At 43.5% G+C, this 17,205-nt stretch overlaps 1 long non-coding RNA gene across 1 annotated transcript in view; it reads left to right on the forward strand.

The window, feature by feature from the left end:
• Positions 1-5,719, forward strand: part of LOC116861095 — a 15,366-nt gene extending 9,647 nt beyond the window's left edge. Inside the window, exon 3 of the long non-coding RNA XR_004381410.1 lies at positions 5,659-5,719. This is a non-coding gene — a long non-coding RNA (uncharacterized LOC116861095). The remainder of the gene's footprint in view (positions 1-5,658) is intronic.
• Positions 5,720-17,205: the final 11,486 nt, after the last annotated feature.

Consider the following 17,205-nt stretch of genomic DNA (forward strand, 5'->3'; position numbering starts at 1 on the left):
ACAACAAAGAGAAATAAAAGGTATCCAAATTGGCAATGAAGAAGTCACACTCTCTGTCTTCACAGATGACATGATTCTTTATATGGAAAACCCAAAAGACTCCACCAACAAACTACTAGATTTCATACAGCAATTCAGCAACATGGCAGGATACAAAGTCAATGTACAGAAATCAGTGGCTTTCTTATACACTAACAATGAAAATACAGAAAGGGAAATTAGAGAATCGATTCCATTTACTTTAGCACCAAGAACCAAAAGATACCTGGGAATAAACCTTACCAAAGAGGTAAAAGATCTGTACTCAAGGAACTACAGAACACTCATGAAAGAAATTAAAGAAGACACAAAAAGGTGGAAGACCATCCATGTTCTTGGATCGGAAGAATAAATATTGTTAAAATGTCTCTACTGCCTAGAGCAATCTATACTTTTAATGCCATTCAGGTCAAAATTCCACCGGTATTTTTCAAAGAGCTGGAGCAAATAATCCTATATTTTGTATGGAATCAGAAGAGACCCCGAATCGCTAAGGAAATGTTGGTAAACAAAAATAAAGTTGGGGACATCACATTTCCTGATTTTAAGCTTTACTACAAAGCTGTGATCACCAAGACAGCATGGTACTGGCATAAAAACAGACTCATAGACCAGCGGAACAGAGTAGAGTGCCCAGATATGGACCCTCAACTCTATGGTCAAATAATCTTCGACAAAGCAGAAAAAAATATCCAGTGGAAAAAAGACAGTCTCTTCAATAAATGGTGATGGGAAAATTGGACAGCTATATGTAGAAGAATGAAACTCGGCCATTCTCTTACACCGTACACAAAGATAAACTCAAAATGGATAAAAGACCTCAACATGAGACAGGAATCCATCAGAATCCTAGAGGAGAACATAGGCAGTAACCTCTTCAATATCAGCCACAGCAACTTCTTTCAAGATATGTCTCCAAAGGCAAAGGAAAGAAAAGCGAAAATGAACTTTTGGGACTTCACCGAAATCAAAAGCTTCTGCATAGCAAAGGAAACAGTCAACAAAACAAAGAATCAACCCAGGGACTGGGAAAAAATATTTGCAAATGACAGTACAGACAAAAGGTTGATATCCAGGATCTATAAAGAACTCCTCAAACTCAACACACAAAACAGACAATCATATCCAAAAATGGACAGAAGATATGAACAGACACTTCTCCAATGAAGACATACAAATTGCTGTCAGACACATGAAAAAATGTTCATCATCACTAGCCATCAGGGAGATTCAAGTTAAAACCATATTGAGTTACCACCTTACACCAGTTAGAATGGCCAAAATTAGCAAGACAGGAAACAACATGTGTTGGAGAGGATGTGGAGAAAGGGGAACCCTCTTCCACTGTTGGTGGGAATGCAAGCTGGAGCAGCCACTTTGGAGAACAGTGTGCAGATTCCTCAAGAAATTAAAAATAGAGCTTCCTTATGTTCCTGCAATTGCAGTACTGGGTATTTACCCCAAAGATACAGATGTAGTGAAAAGAAGGGCCATCTGTACCCCAAAGGTTATAGCAGCAATGGCCATGGTCGCCAAACTGTGGAAAGAACCAAGATGCCCTTCAGTGGACGAATGGATAAGGAAGATGTGGTCCATATCCACTATGGAGTATTATGCTTCCATCAGAAAGGATGAATACCCAACTTTTGTATCAACGTGGTTGGGACTGGAAGAGATTATGCTGAGTGAAATAAGTCAAGCAGAGAGAGTCAATTATCATATGGTTTCACTTACTCATTTATTCATGAGCATAACAAATAGCATGGAGGACAAGGGGAGATTGAGAGGAGAAAGGAGTTCGGGGAAATTGGAAGGGGAGGTGAACCTGAGAGACTATGGACTCTGAAAAACAATCTGAGGGTTTTGACGGGGCGGGCGGTGGGATGCTGGGGGAAACAGGTGGTCGGTATTGGAGAGGTCACGGTTTGCATGGAGCACTGGGTGTGGTGCTAAAACAATGAATACTGTTACACTGAAAAGAAATAAATATTTTTAAAAATTGAGCTGCAACAGCTATTAAATGAAAAAAAAATTGTATGGAATCAGAAGGACCCTGAATTACTACAGAAATGTTGCAAAAGAAAAACAAAACTGGCGGCATCATGTTCCCTGATTTCAAGCTTTAATACAAAATTGTAATCACCAATACAGCATGGTCCTGGCATCAAAACAGACTCATAGGCCAGTGGAAGAGAGTAGAGAGCCCAGATATAGACCCTCAAATCTATGGTCAAATAATCTTCAACAAAGCAGTTAAAAATATACAGTGGAAATATGACAGTCTCTTCAATAAATGGTGCTGGGAAAATTGGACAGCTATATGTAGAAGAATAAAACTTGACCATTCTCTTACACCATACACAAATATAAACTCGAGATGCATAAAAGACCTCAATGTGAGACAGGAATCCATCAGAATCCTTGAGGAGAATATAGGCAGTAATCTCTTTGATATCAGCCACAGCAAATTCTTTCAAGATATGGATCCAAAGGCAAAGGAAACAAAAGCAAAAATGAACTTTTGGGACTTCATCAAGATCAAAAGCTTCTGCACAGCAAAGGAAACTGTCAACAAAACAAAGAGGCAACCCACGGAATTGGAAAAGATATTTGCAAATGACAGTACAGACAAAAGTTTGATATCCAGGATCTATAAAGAACTTCTCAAACTCAACACACACAAAACGGATAATCATATGAAAAAATGGACAGAAGATATGAACAGACAATGAAAATGAAAAAATACAAATGATTATCAGACACATGAAAAAATGTTTATCATCACTAGCCATCAGGGAGATTCAAGTTAAAACCACATTGAGATACCACCTTACACCAGTTAGAATGGCCATAATTAGCAAGACAGGAAACAACATGTGTTGGAGAGGATGTGGAAAAAGGGGAACCCTCTTACACTGTGGTGGGAATGCAAGGTAGTGCAGCCACATTGGGGAACAGTGTTGAGATTCCTCAAGAAATTAAAAGTAGAGATTCCGTATGACCGTGTAATTGCACTAGTGGGTATTTACCCCAAGGATACAGACTTAATGACATCTGTACAGAACATCTGTACCCCAATGTTTATAGCAGCAATGGCCATGGTCGCCAAACTGTGGAATGAACCAAGATGCCCTTCAATGGACGAATGGATAAGGAAGATGTGGTCCACGTACACTATGGAGTATTATGCCTCCTTCAAAAAGGATGAATACCCAACTTTTTTGTCAACATGGACGGGACTGGAAGAGATTATGCTGAGTGAAATAAGTCAAGCAGATCGAGTCAATAATCATATGGTTTCACTTATTTGTGAAGCATAACAAATAACACGGAGGACATGGGGAGATGGAGAGGAGAAGGGATTTGGAGGGAAATTGGAGTGGGAGATGAACCATGAGAGACTATGGACTCTGAAAAGCAACCTGAGGATTTTGAAAGGGGTGGTGGTGGGAGTTTCGGGTAGCCAGGTGGTGGGTATTATGGAGGGCATGCCTTGCATGGAACACTGGATGTGGTGCAAAAACAATGAATTCTGTTACACTGAAAATTAATTTTCAAAAAAGTATAAATGACAAAAACTCATAATAGATATGGTTAAAGAGCTGATGAGATGAGAGTTTATAATTTAGCTGGCAAGGAAATCAGATTATTTCTGTGACACATAACACTTCAATAATTAAATATCAAATGATGACCTTAATCAAAACATTAAAACTTTAGGAAATGTCTAGAACCTTTAGAATCCTTATAGCATTTACCCAAATATAACCCAAGGTTTATAATTTGTTTAGCAGTACTTCCTGTGTAACTTAGCATACCAAGGAAAGCCTAATGAGTTAAAAAGCTTTAATTTACAATTTAAATATTGTCAATATTTGCTAAAATCTTAGAAAGTTTTAAAGCACATGTGTAAATATAATTAGAAATTAAATTAAACACCTGATAAAGGCAAAATGTGGAAAATGATTTTTTTTTTCCTGGATATGCAAAGAGGAAACAACTGTTTACATTTTCTTCTTAACAGCTAATAAGTTAACCTAAGAAAACTTTGTCCTTTTATTAAACAGGAGAAAGCAGCTTTCTATATCGAAAAATTCATTTCAATCTTAGTCCATCATGACCACACTTAAAATTCTTTTTCTGAAAATTTCCTTTCACAAACCTTCTACAACTTTCCTTTGCATTTAGGTTTTGTCCCGAGCCATTTCCTTCGAAACAACATTCTCATTTAGGACAAAATTTCTTTTTCTTTAACAAAATGCATTCCCATTCCTTATATCTTTCTTACATATCTCTGAATTTCCCTTATTTCCATCAGTCATAGTTACAGTTAGCAGAATTTTGTACTCTCAGAAACACCTTAACATCTAGTGATGGCTGAGTGTTAACCATTTGTGAACTGTTAAAACAGAATTCTTTAGATGGCAAATTTATGAATCAGGCACAAAACATGTTTACCAACAGATTTAAATATCCTTAGTTTCTTTGCAGTAGGGAGTCAAAGGCACAAACTTATGTCCAGTAATCAATGCTTTAACATTTTATTCCATTTGGGAAAGACCTAGATGTCCACAATTTAATTCCATTTGTCATCCAACCAAAACTTTAAAATTTCAGGTTACCAAAGACTTTGAAAACTATATTAACAATTACCCATGAAAACTCTGAGATAATTAACCATCAGTTTAGTCATCACTTTGCTAACAAATTTCAAGAGGTAATGAGCTTATCTGACCTTCAGTAAACCTTGATAGAATAAAAGTTTCACATTTACCACTGATAACTTAAAAGACACATCTGTCTGAACTAAACCAACAAACTTAGTTTAGGTGCAGACATATGTTCCACCAGGATCTTCCCCATGGTCAATTTTCACCTGGGACACGTGGGGAAATCTGGAGTGGGTGGTATTAGGTCCTGTGAGTGCTCTTCTTGCTCCTTGACAGTGGTGCCTGAGGCACTGAGGATGGTCTAGAAGCCAGTAATGAAGGACGCACCCAAGGTGGTGCAGAAACAGGAAAAAGGGAGATGGGGAGGCAGAAGAAACAAAGTGCTTCTAGAGGGCAGAGAAAGTGTTTCCGGTTCAGACCATCATCAGCTCCAGAGGAGCAGGTCCCATGTTTTTCCATGCCAACAAGGCATCATGTTATTGGGCCAGAGAAGACAGAAACAAAAGGAGTTTCAGCAGCTGCTGAGAAATATTCCTTAAAGTCTCTGCCTTGAATTAGACTAACCCCAGTTGGCTCCAGTTATAGCCATTAACCTGGGAAATGAGGGAGGAAGAAACCCCACATCTTTTGGGAGGAACAGAGATAAAGTCAGAGTCCTCTTTGCTAGGGATGGCCTGCGTATCCTCCAGCAACCTGGGTTTACTAGGAGAAGGCTTTTTTTTTTACATAATTATCATCCAATGTGTCAGGAGGGAGTTTACTAGCTGACCCATTTGGGCAAACACATTCTGCAAAGGCCCTTAGGTCAGGGTCCTGGTGTAGAACAAAGGAGGCCTAGTTATGAGCAATGAAGGTATCCTAGGTCCATTTGCCCTGTTTCCTTCAGAGGAGATCTAACTGATAGATCCCACTGGGCCATGCAGTTACAAGAGCTCAGTTCTTTCTTAAGTTTTGCAATCCAAATTATTTCCAGTGGGTTAAAAGGCACCCCAAGGTAGAGTCCTTGGGAATTGAAGAAGCCTACTGAGGCCATTTTCCCAGAAAAGTAAAGAAGTTCCATTACCAAATCCCCCCCACCCCGACTCCTGGGTGGCATACCATGCAGGATATGTCAGAGGTCCCCATGTGTCAAAAGTGACCAGAGGTGTCCCTCAACAAAACATCGATACTGATCATGATCCTGCCTTCCCCGGGAAGACATTCCTGCTGTAAAAGGCCCTGGAGGGGAGCCAGTGCCCCTACCATTCCTCATCGCATCCTAGGCTGCTGATGGGTGCCTGGTGAATGGACTGAAATACCGTGCCATGCCATGCCATTGTCTGTCCTGAAGACTGCATACTGTTTTGCCATTTTTAACCCATGGAAAATACAAGTTTTACAAGGGGAAATTACCAAATTTTGTATCTTTAAGTAGTTTGTAGAAGACACTGTCAAGAAACAGTAAAGGCTGAAATCCATCATGGTCTATGTGACATTCCAACACACTTGGTCCTTACAGCCAATTTCCCTAGGAAACTGTCCCTGGATGCATTTTAATTCGGTTTCAGCTGGCTCTCAGTAGAGGTCCTGTGGCCAGAAGTGGCTAAGCCAGGGATGTGGAGGGGATAGCATTAGATCAATCAGGAGGAAACCTCACACAGGAGTCTTAAGATTGGCAGCCATCCTGAGGAGTTATGTGGTTGTCCTGTGCCCAAGACAGATAACTTAATAGAAGAACAGGAATAAAGAGAGAGCATCAAGTTTCTGGGTCTCATTACCATTCAGGCCAAGGTAGTAACTTCCAGCCAAAAGGCAGAATTTCTCCTCCCCATAGAGTAGCCATGGGCTAAAGGATTACAGCCTGAGCAATCGATATGCAAGTGTTCCAGTAAGACCATACTCCTTGAAAGGCCCCTGAGATGAGACTAAAGGAAGAGGAGAAAAAGTACTCACCAATTTTGCACAAATGTAAAGACTCACAGTCCCCTGTTCAGGTGCTGAACAATGAAGTTTTAGAATATAAGTGAGGCCTGGAGCCAATGACCAAGAAAGAATTCTTGAGACTTCTTTGGTGCAAAATGGTGGTTTATTAAAGCATGGGGACAGGACCCATGGGCAGAAAGAGCTGCTGCTCCCCTGTCTGCCATTCCAGAGAACACCTGGGTGCCTCTTAGCCTTAGCTAGTCCACATGAACACCACACTGGCACCCTTAGACCCTTAGACCCTATGAGATCACCATGGAAGCAGGTTAGGGACACTTGGACTCCATAGTCTTCTGGGGACCCTAAGGGTGCCCAAACACGGAGCCACAGAATCAGTCCACCCAACAAGCCAGGTCAAACTGCACATTCACGCACACACTCACACTGAAGTTATTACAGTTCCTCACTTCCAGGAGGCCCTGACCTATGGAATTCCTTCTGGAAATTCCTTCCTGACCCCCTTATGGGGGGGTGGTTCCTGACCTGAAGGACCTCTGCCCGGGAGGCCCGACCTGTGAGAACTTCTAAGAGGTCTCTGGGAGGTGATCAGTCTCCCCTTCCACCCTCACAGTTGGGACTGACTGGGTCCTGGGGCCCCAGGTCTTACCAGAATCTGACTTTGGGACCAGGTCCTCACCTGTGAAGTCTCCTTTGAATCTGGGTGGGAACAGCAGGGAGGGCTGGCCTGAGGAGATTGGGCCGGAGACTGCCAGAAATCAGGCAGGCGCTCCTTCTCCCTTACGATCACTCCTTCCATCACTGCCCCACCATTGCCGCAAACTGGTGGCAACAATGGGCCAGTGTGGTGGGATTCCCGGTCAGGGAACCAAATGTTGCATAACATGGACTGGATCCTGGTAGAAGAACTAAGTGGCACTCAGAGACTTTGGAGGATCGGAGGTTTATTTAACACCAGTGGGCTCAGACTAGGTTGTTCCTACCCCACTTCCCACATGCGCCAAAAGTACCAAGTATGCGGAAGTAGAGAAGGGTATAAATCCCCCTCCCTACTTGTGCTCAGGGCTCAGACCTTTGGAGAGCAACCTAGTCTGAGCCCACTGGTGTTCTCAGTGGATGTTCAGATGAGGTTGTTCTCCAAAGTGGGGTAGGAAAGAAGAACCTGGAAGGGCTTTGAGACAGAGACTGGAACTCCCTTGCTGGTTTGGTCAGCCATCTTAGAGTAGTTTTTCCCTATCATTGTTAGGAGTGAGTAATGTATAGAATTGTTGACTCATGATATTGTACACCTGAAAATAATATGACATTGTATGTTACTGATACTTTAATGAAAATGTCATACACCTGTTACAGTAATAAAAGAGATTCAGTTGCATTTGAAACAATAAGAAAAAAGAATAAAATATCTAGGAATAAATTTAATTAAGAAGATGGAAGACATGTGCACTGAAAACTCCAAGACATTGATGTAAAAAAGTGAAGAAAACACAAAGTTAACACATTCTGTACTCATAGGTTGAAAGAATTGATATTGTAAAAAAATGTCTATACCACCCTAGCAATCCACAGGTTCAATTCAAATCCCACATTTTTCGCAGAATAGTGTTCTATGTTTAGATTTGTATGGAACCCCAAAAGAACCTGAGCAGTCAAAGCAATCTTGATAGAGAACAAACTGCAGGTGTCATGCTTCCTGATTTCAAACTATAACAATCAAAACAGTACAGTATTGGCATAACAGAAGACACATAGACAAATGGAACATACAGAGCACCCAGAAATAAACACAACAATAGATGGTGAATGGTCAATTTACTTATGAAAAAGGACAGAATATGCAGTGGGTTAAATGCAGTCTTCTTAATACGTGGTATTGTGTAAGAAGGACAACCGCATGCAAAAGAAAACTAGATTATTATCTTGTACCATACAGGAAAACTAAACCAAAATGGATCAAATACTTCAGTTTAGACCTGAAACTTAAAAGTGAGTGGAAATATCACAAAATACAAGGTCATTTTACAAAAGTGTTTCCATAGTCCACCAATGAAAAGTTGGAATTTCAATTAAAAAAAAAAACAAAACACTGAATAAATAAAATGCTTAGGTATAAACAACAAATTATGAGCAGGAGTTATACACCAAAAACTATAAAGCACATGAAAGTAATAAAAGAAGATTCAAATCAATGGAAATCCAAATTGTGTTCATAGAGGAAAATAATAATGTAATGAAGTCAATATTTTTTTCCAGTTAGATATATAGATACTACAGTCCTGATAAAAATTCCCCAAGCTTTGTTCATAAGTATAGACAATCTAATTCTAAAATTATATGGATGGGGTACCTGGCTGGCTCAATAGGTTTAGTGTCTGACTCTTGATTTTGGCTCAGATCATGATCTCAGGGTCATGAGATCAAGTACCAATCGGGTTCTGCATTAAGCACAAAAGAGTCTGCTTAAGAATTTCTCTGTCTTGTGGCACCTGAGTGGCTCAGTGGGTTAGGCCTCTGCCTCTGGCTCAGGTCATCATCTCAGGGTCCTGGGATCATGACCCTGCATAGGGCTCTCTGCTTAGCAGGGAGCCTGCTTCCCCCTCTATCTCTGCCTGCCTCTCTGCCTATTTGAGATCTCTCTATGTCAAATAAATAAATAAAATATTAAAAAAAAAATTTCTCCCTCTCTCTCTGCCCCACCCCCTGCCACATTCTCTCTCTCTAAAAATTAATTGATTAATTAAAATAAAAGAATATCATCAAGGCAAGGGAAACAAATGGACAAAACAGTTATTAAAATATAATGGGGACACCTGGGTGGCTCAGTTGGTTAAGCGGCTGCTTTCCACCCAGTTCATGATCCTAGCGTCCTGGGATCGAGTCCCACATCAGGCTCCTTGCTCGGCGGGGAACCTGCTTCTCCCTCTGCCTCTGCCTGCCACTCTGCCTTTCTGTGCTCTCTCTCTCTCTCTCTGACAAATAAATAAAATCTTTAAATAAAATAATGACATTTGAAGGCTCATCCTTATTTTTATCCTATTCTAAGACTTACTAGAAAAATTCCATTATGGGGTATTTTGGCATTGGATAAAGGATAGATTTACATAAAAGTGGAAGAGAATACAGAGTGCAGAAATTGATCTAAGTATGATCACACTGGTCTTGACAACTTTCTAAAGGAAGTCAATGCAGAAAGAGATTTCTTTTCAAGAATATTGCCAGAACATCTGAATGCCAATATGGGATGGGGGGGGTGGGCAGAGAGGAGAATGAGCAAATTAGCCTTGACCGAGTCCAGCCTCTGTATCTAGGTGGTCAGGGAGACTGTTCTCTTGCGCTTCCAAGAGTCACAGAAACAAAGTCCAAAAAACATTGTGCAGGAGGAATATTCAAATAGATTAATCCTTCAATTCTTTATTTTATGCACAAGGACATGAGGTCCAGGGTGTTGGTGTGAGTGCCTGGTCTGTGGTGGAGCAGAGCCAAAGTCTGGGGCTAGTGGGAAAGAAAGTAAGAGACAGCCACTGTTGGGGTAGCCAGCAGGCCTCTCGATCCTGCATTAATTGGTGGACCGAACATGTGGAGAGCAGGGAAGGAGACCAGTTTCATCTGAACTCCCACATGTCCTCCACAGCTGGGTCTCCCTCATTTTGCTCTTTAATTACAAGTCCTAGGATACTCTTCATCCTTAATTGAAGTATAGTTGACTCATAATGCTACATGAGTTTCAGGCATACAATATAGTGAGTGGGCAGTTCTTCAGCCCATGCTGTGCTCACCACAAGTGTCGTCACATGTGCAACCATACATCCTAACAGTGTCAGAGCCAGAGTGGCCATAGTCCCTAAACAGCACCTTCTGTCAATCCTGGTACACTTGTGACCAGAGACACATATGCCTCCTCTGCACTACCGAGTTGGCCTTGGGTAGTCTTCTTCATGTTCTGCCCACATTTCGATTGTCTACTTCTTCCCACTGGCCTCTGAGAATACCGAGGATAGGACCTCCCTTACTGTGGAGGGGCTGAGGGTCACAGTCACATGCTGGTTCATGAAATGAAGGCCAATGTGGTAAGCTCAAAGGAGTATCCACCTGGATAGGAAACATTTTACTCTGCCAGCCAGGACACCTATTGTGCAACAGACAGTCTGAATGTCTTAGTCTTCAGCTAATGATAGCAGAAGCACAGTGCTAAAATTTGCTTTTCTGGGCTTCTTGACTCATTTCAATTCCTTCTCAGATAGCACACTCACTTTCCTATCACTGAGTTAATGGGACTATTCACTGTATGTTTACATCTGAAAATGTCACTCAATAGGAGGTAATGTCATGTCTTTGGGATAGCCAACTTTTTGATCCTCTGGGGTTGGCAAAAACCAAAATGCAGAAAATGTCTATTGAGACCACAGATCATAAAACATCTCTTTGGTCAAATTCAGTGATGTAATTCAACCACCACTGTTTGTTTTTTGTTTTTTGTTTATAATATTTTATTTACTTTTTTGACTGAGAGAGAGAACAAAAGCAGGGGGAGTGGGAGAGAGAGAAGAAGGTTTCTCATGGAGCAGGAAGCTCTGTGTGGGAGTTCATCCCAGGACCCTTGGATCATGACCTGAGCCAAAGGCAGACACTTAATGATGGAGCCACCCAGGCACCCTTTAACCACTGTTACAGCATACACAGAGAAGTTTCACTGCTCTAAAAAGCCTCTGTGCTCCACCTAGTCATTCCCACTCCCACCCCTCCCTTGGGAACCACTGATATTTCTATGGACTATCTATACTTTTACTGTCTTCAGAAAGTTACATGGTTGAGTCATTCCTTTCCAGATTGATTTCTTTCACCTGGTAATATTCATGGACATTTCTTCCATGTCTTTTCACATCAGCTGCCAAGTGATGGGCCTTCTGAATGCTGAGTGATCTGTGGAGGTGCTCCAGAGTGCTAGTCTGTGGTGACACTTCTGAACCTCAGGGATGCTACAGTTTTCCACAGAGACACACAGGTGACCATGCAATGAATGAGAATGGAATTGGCATTGGGCCTCTCATTGGCAACAAGGCATGCTTGGAGGAGATATTTCACAGATTTCTAAGAGAAAATGATGTCGTATCCAGAATCCTATACTCAGGTAAAAAATTTATTGTGAATGATCCCAAAATAAAGGCATTAATTGGAAATACAAGGACTTGAAAGGTTTGCCACCCAGAGAACTTTGTGTTTTTCTCTTTGTTTGGGAATGGACTCAATGTAAATGAACAATGAATCCAAGAAGGAGCAGCATCACCAAGGTGATGGAAGGGTGTACATGAGGCTGTGCTCCAAGCTGGGACACTAGTCCAAGTGAGAATAGAGGAGTTTCACTGGACACTTTCATAGAGGAAAGGTATTCCAGATTAATGTCATGGCTATTAAGCTTTAACATCTGAGGGCTAAGGAAATGGCATCCTATATTTTTATGACAAAATGACATGATGCCATTCTCTTTCCCTTTCTATGTTTCTCCCAGACTTCTTTAATTATCTTCTCCCTCAGCTACTCAGATTTGGTGACACAGGTTTGTCTCTTCCCCTGTGTGAGTCCAGTCACTTTACTTGAGTCTTGGTGGACAGCAAGATCATAATCACTGAATCATAAGCATAAACCAAAATCATGATCACATTATAACTTTTAAAAACTGTCAGGTGTGCTCAACATGTTGACAAGTAGAGAAGAGAAAAAACACTCTAAGGAAAATAGGATCGTTGGCCAATACTTCCTAAGAGTGAGGAGGTAGGACATATGGCCAGGCTTGTCCAGAAAGCACAATGTAATTTATTACTTAAAACCTTAACAGAAACCAAAGGAAGACCTAAAACCATATACAACTGGCAGAAATTCTGAGTGTGGAAACTCAATGTCAGCTAAGTTCTTGGTCCTTCATTAATAAGTGATTTGTACTTAAGAGAGACAGAGGCAAAGCCCCAAATATCTAAAAGTGGTTATAGGGGAATAGGGCTTGGATGGGGGAATAGGGCTTGGATAGGGGTGAGAGGATTTTACAGTTAATTTTATAATCTCCTGTATTGTCATGATTCACCACTGCATACTTTTGTTATTCTGTTTTATAAAAATTGACTAAATTTCATTCAACATGCCTTATATCCCCACTTTATGCAAGGAAGTAGGAGCTTGGATTGCTGAGCTGTAGGAAGAACCACCTTGCACCCACTCTGGCACTTTGGAAGGCAGGTATTAATTCCAGAGCCCAAGATTCCCAGGGGAACCCAGGGGCCATGGTAAAGACAGCAGGATTCTGTCAAGTTTCCAGTCTCCCTTTCAGGGGAGGGTTCACATGCTATTGTCATTTGCCTTCCCTCCCATTCTTGAGCACTCCCCCACTCTCTTTTGAGCCTTACTTATTTTCCTGCCTTTTCTCCTAAAACCTAGAGCCACAAACTGGATAAGTCTGTGTGGCCTGGCCTGGAAGCAATGGTTTGTAAGTGTTGGCAGAGGCTGGTGCTCCAGTAGAAAGCAGGGAAGACATGTCCAGGGGCCAGGAGGGTCAGGGTGGGATTGGGGAGGACACAGCTCCTTCCGGCTGTGTCCATGCAAGCCTGAGTGTCAGAGGGAAAAGGTCACTCACAACTGGGAGTTCTGTAGGGAACCCCTGGTTGGGGGCAGGGCAGGCAGAAGGAATGTGTGTGTGTTGGGGGGGAGTGCAGACCAAGGGTGGGTGATCAGGGATGGGAGGTGGCGGGCAGCAGACAGGGTGGGAGGCCAGGTCTGGGGTCCTCTGTCCTGGGCTGGGGAGAACAGGTGGACCAGATGGGATGGGGTGGGTGGGTGGACGGTGGTGCAGGCTGGGTCTGGGGTACGCGGTCCCGGCAGGAAGGAAGGGGTGACAAGGGTACAGGATGGGGCAAGGAGGCCGGCCCTCCCCAAGGCAGCTCCATGCTCCAGGATCCATGCGCGGGGCTGGGCTGGGAGAAGATGGACTCCAGATCCCCTCATGCATCCCCTTCTGCCTCTCAGGCCTCCAGCGACCCCAGTACCATGCCCTGTGTGTCAGCTGCGCTGAGGCTCCATCCTTCCTGAGGCCCCTCCTGTGAGGGGGCTCCCCCGCCGCTGTCAGGCCCTCCTCCCTTCCTTCTCCAGTCCCTCTCCATAGCTCTCCACCCCAGTCCTTCACCCCTCATTCCCTTCCCCCCCCCCTGCATCCCCCTCCGTCCCCTTCCTGGTCTTTTCTGCCCCCCTGGGTCCCTCATCCCTCTCTGTAGTCCTCCACATGCCTCCTTCCACTTCTTTCCCCCTTCATCCCTCCTCCATCCCTCCCTCCATCTCCCTGTTCTTCTATCCCCCTCCTGTTCCCTTGCATCCTTATCTGTCTCTCTGTCACCCTTCCATCACCCTGTATCCCTCCAAGCCCCTTTCTCTCTCCTCTCAACCCACAAGTGCCCCCCTTTCAGTGCCCCTCTGTTCTGACCCTCTGCCCCCCTGTGTCCCTCCCCATCTCTCTTTATTCCCCTTCCTTCCCCCCTCTGTCTTCCCTCCACCTCTCTGTGTCCCTCTCCACAGTGTTCTCACTCCCCTGTGTCTTTCCTTGTCCCCCCTTTTCCCCCCTCTATCACCCTGTGTCCCCCTTCCTCTCCCATCTGTCCCTCTCCTGGTTACTTCAACACCCTGAATGTCTCTCCATAGTCCTCCATCCTCTTCCATCTGCCCTTCAGCCCTCCTCTGTCCTCTTTAGCCCCCTCCTTCACCCTGTGTCCTCTTCCTCAGCCTCCTTCCCCCTCAGTCCACTTCTCTCAGTCCCCTTCAGTACCCTCTGTTCTGTCCTCCTGTGACCTTTCCCATCCTCCTCCATCCTTCCCAGTGCCTTCCATTCCCCCCTCCCCATTCCCCTCTTACCTCCTCCATCCCCCTCCCTCTCAAGGCTCAGTGTTATTACAAGTATTTAAGATCTGTGAATTTTCTCTTCTGCCCTGCACCCTGTGGCAAGATTGCAAGCATCTTATAGGCTGGACTGGGAAAGAGAATGGATCAGATTACCTAGTGGACTCTCCTCCTGGTGGCTACACAGTGTTGCCAGGTGGGTGTTCACTGTCCCATAATATTTGCTCTGCTGATTTCTCCTTAAAAAAAAAATCTACCACTCTATGTGCACAAATGCAAGTTTAAGCTATTTTTTTCATTCAAGACTGCCTCTTGGGCTAAGGAGTGTCCCTGTGAGCCTCATGAGGTCTTCTATCTCTTGATGGCTTCCCTTCTGGACCCATCTGTGTGGTCTCCTGATGTTGCTGGGGACCAGTCCTCACACCCAAATGCTCAGGTTTCTGCCTCAAAAAGCACACAGCCCATTCTGTAGGGTGAACTTCATGGTGACCTGCTGGTCCTGGGGTGCAGCTTTTTGCTCTCCTCCTCAACCAGCACTGCTCACTCACCTATGCACAAGTGGATGCTGCTTACCTCAGGGCTCCCCACCCTCCTTTAGCATAAGGCCTGGACCCCCACCCCAACAAGAGGAAATTGCTGAGAGTCCTGCCTGAGTGTGCAGACACCATACCAAGCCATCAGCTGCCATGCAAATGTCCTACCTAAGTGATTCCTTTCCCACTTTTGTACTCCCCCACACCAAGCTCCTCCTCTAATCGGGCAGTAGGAGGAAGAGACAGGAGAGAAACTGGCTCTTCCTGTCACAACTACAGGGGTGTCACTCAGTTGGAGGAGGGACAGGCCAGGGTGGGGAGATATAAATTCTACAAGGGTCTGGTGATTGTATGTTAGACTAACTGGACCTCTACTCCCCTCAGTGTGACTGGGAGTCAGGATATTTCCTAAGCCCTTCCTTCCTAGGAAGAATTGATGTTCCTTTCCTCTGAACAGAGAGGACATGGCAAAATCCTCATAAATCATACTTAGCAATTTCCTGACGTTGAGCTAGGAGCAGCAAGTCTGACCCTGGACCCTGAGGTATGCATACTGGGGGCCACAACACACTAGGAGCTGCAGCCACAGCAGACCAGAGACAACCAGATGTGGCACCCAGCCCCAGAGTGATTCTCACACACTGCTGGGGAGCAGCCCAACCCTGGGGAGCCCCCAAGTGGGAGCTTCCTGTCACCTCATTCCTGCCAGGGTACTGAGTCTCAGGGTCATTTTCTACCTAGTTACTGAGGGTTGTAATTGCTGTTTATGCCTGCTCATCTGTGTCCACAGTTAGAAGTTAGGTTCATGTGTGAGCTTGCATCTTTTTCTTGCAGTTTTTTCTACCTGGAATTTCAGACTCTCCTGTCCCTTCTTCCTCTCTGAATGATTTCTCAGTCTTTCTTCCATCATACCACAGATTGTCTCTCTATGTCACACACAGAATATGTCCCTGACATCCCCAAAACGTGGCAGGAGGGAGAGAATCATGTCAACTCCACACAGAAGAATACGTGCAGCAACAATCTGAAGAGAACCGAGATATTCCTTTTTTAAATCTTCTGCTTTCTTGTGTGATATAATGATGACCTATCTACTGCACAATCACCCCCAGAAACAGACCATCTCTCACAACCTGTACATCCTTCTCTGTTTCTATTCACTCCAGCTCTCTCCACAGCCCCTGGGATACAAGTTCATGACATTCGTGATTATGATTTGGTCTTGACTTTGTTCTTGCTTGCATATGCTTACCTAAACAATATATGGTTTCGTTTCCATGAAGTTCTATTGAAGGTGTATTTTACTGGTTCTTACTATGCAATCTGCACATGAAGCTGAAAGATTCATTCCTGGCTATATAGCTCTGGTTCACTTCTGTCAACTCTGAGCCCCTCAGCTTCTGCCTAAGTTCTCTGTCCCTGGCTTTCTCTCCTCATTCACAATTACAGGGATTGCTGCTAGGAGCAAATGCCCATGTCTCCTGTATAGTTTTGCAGAGTGGCTCTCAGCTCAATTCTGAGGACTGGAAATGCTGGTCTTGAAGAACAGGAACCTGCACTTTTATAAGATTCAGCCCTATTGTTTCTTCAAGTGATCATATTGATTTCCATTCCCAGCAGCCATGATTCAGAGGTTCTGTCAAACTACATTCCCACCAATACCCAGTAGTTTCCAATATTTGAAATATCCCAACTCTATTAATTTATGATGTCATGTCATAGTGCACAAATGCATTTGCCTCATCTCTAGTTACTCTGTGGTACTGTCTCTATTTTATTTTCTCATGTTTTTCTGAGAAAGTTCTGTTTCTGTCTTTTCCCAACCTCCATGCTGGGTTGTTTCACCTTTTCTTAATGATTTCTGGAATTTGTTAGTTATAAATGGAAAGCACACCATTGAGTCATAGCTGACTATATTTGTGCAAATCTCCTCCCTAGATTTGTGAGGATTTTTAAACTTTCTTTACATTTGTTGTCATGAAGAGAAAGTTTCATTTAATGTAGTCAAGGTTATCAATCACACTTGTCCATGTAATTTTTTAAAGACTTATTTTAAAGACTTCATTTATTTATTTGACAGAGAGAAAGCCAAAGCAGGGAGAGCAGCAGGCAGAGGGAGAAGGAGGCTCCCTATTGAGCAGGGAGCCTGATCATGACCTGAGCTGAAGACA

This window comes from Lontra canadensis, unplaced genomic scaffold (assembly GCF_010015895.1).
Source record: "Lontra canadensis isolate GAN:19392208 unplaced genomic scaffold, GSC_riverotter_1.0 scaffold190, whole genome shotgun sequence".
Lineage (NCBI taxonomy): Eukaryota > Metazoa > Chordata > Mammalia > Carnivora > Mustelidae > Lontra > Lontra canadensis.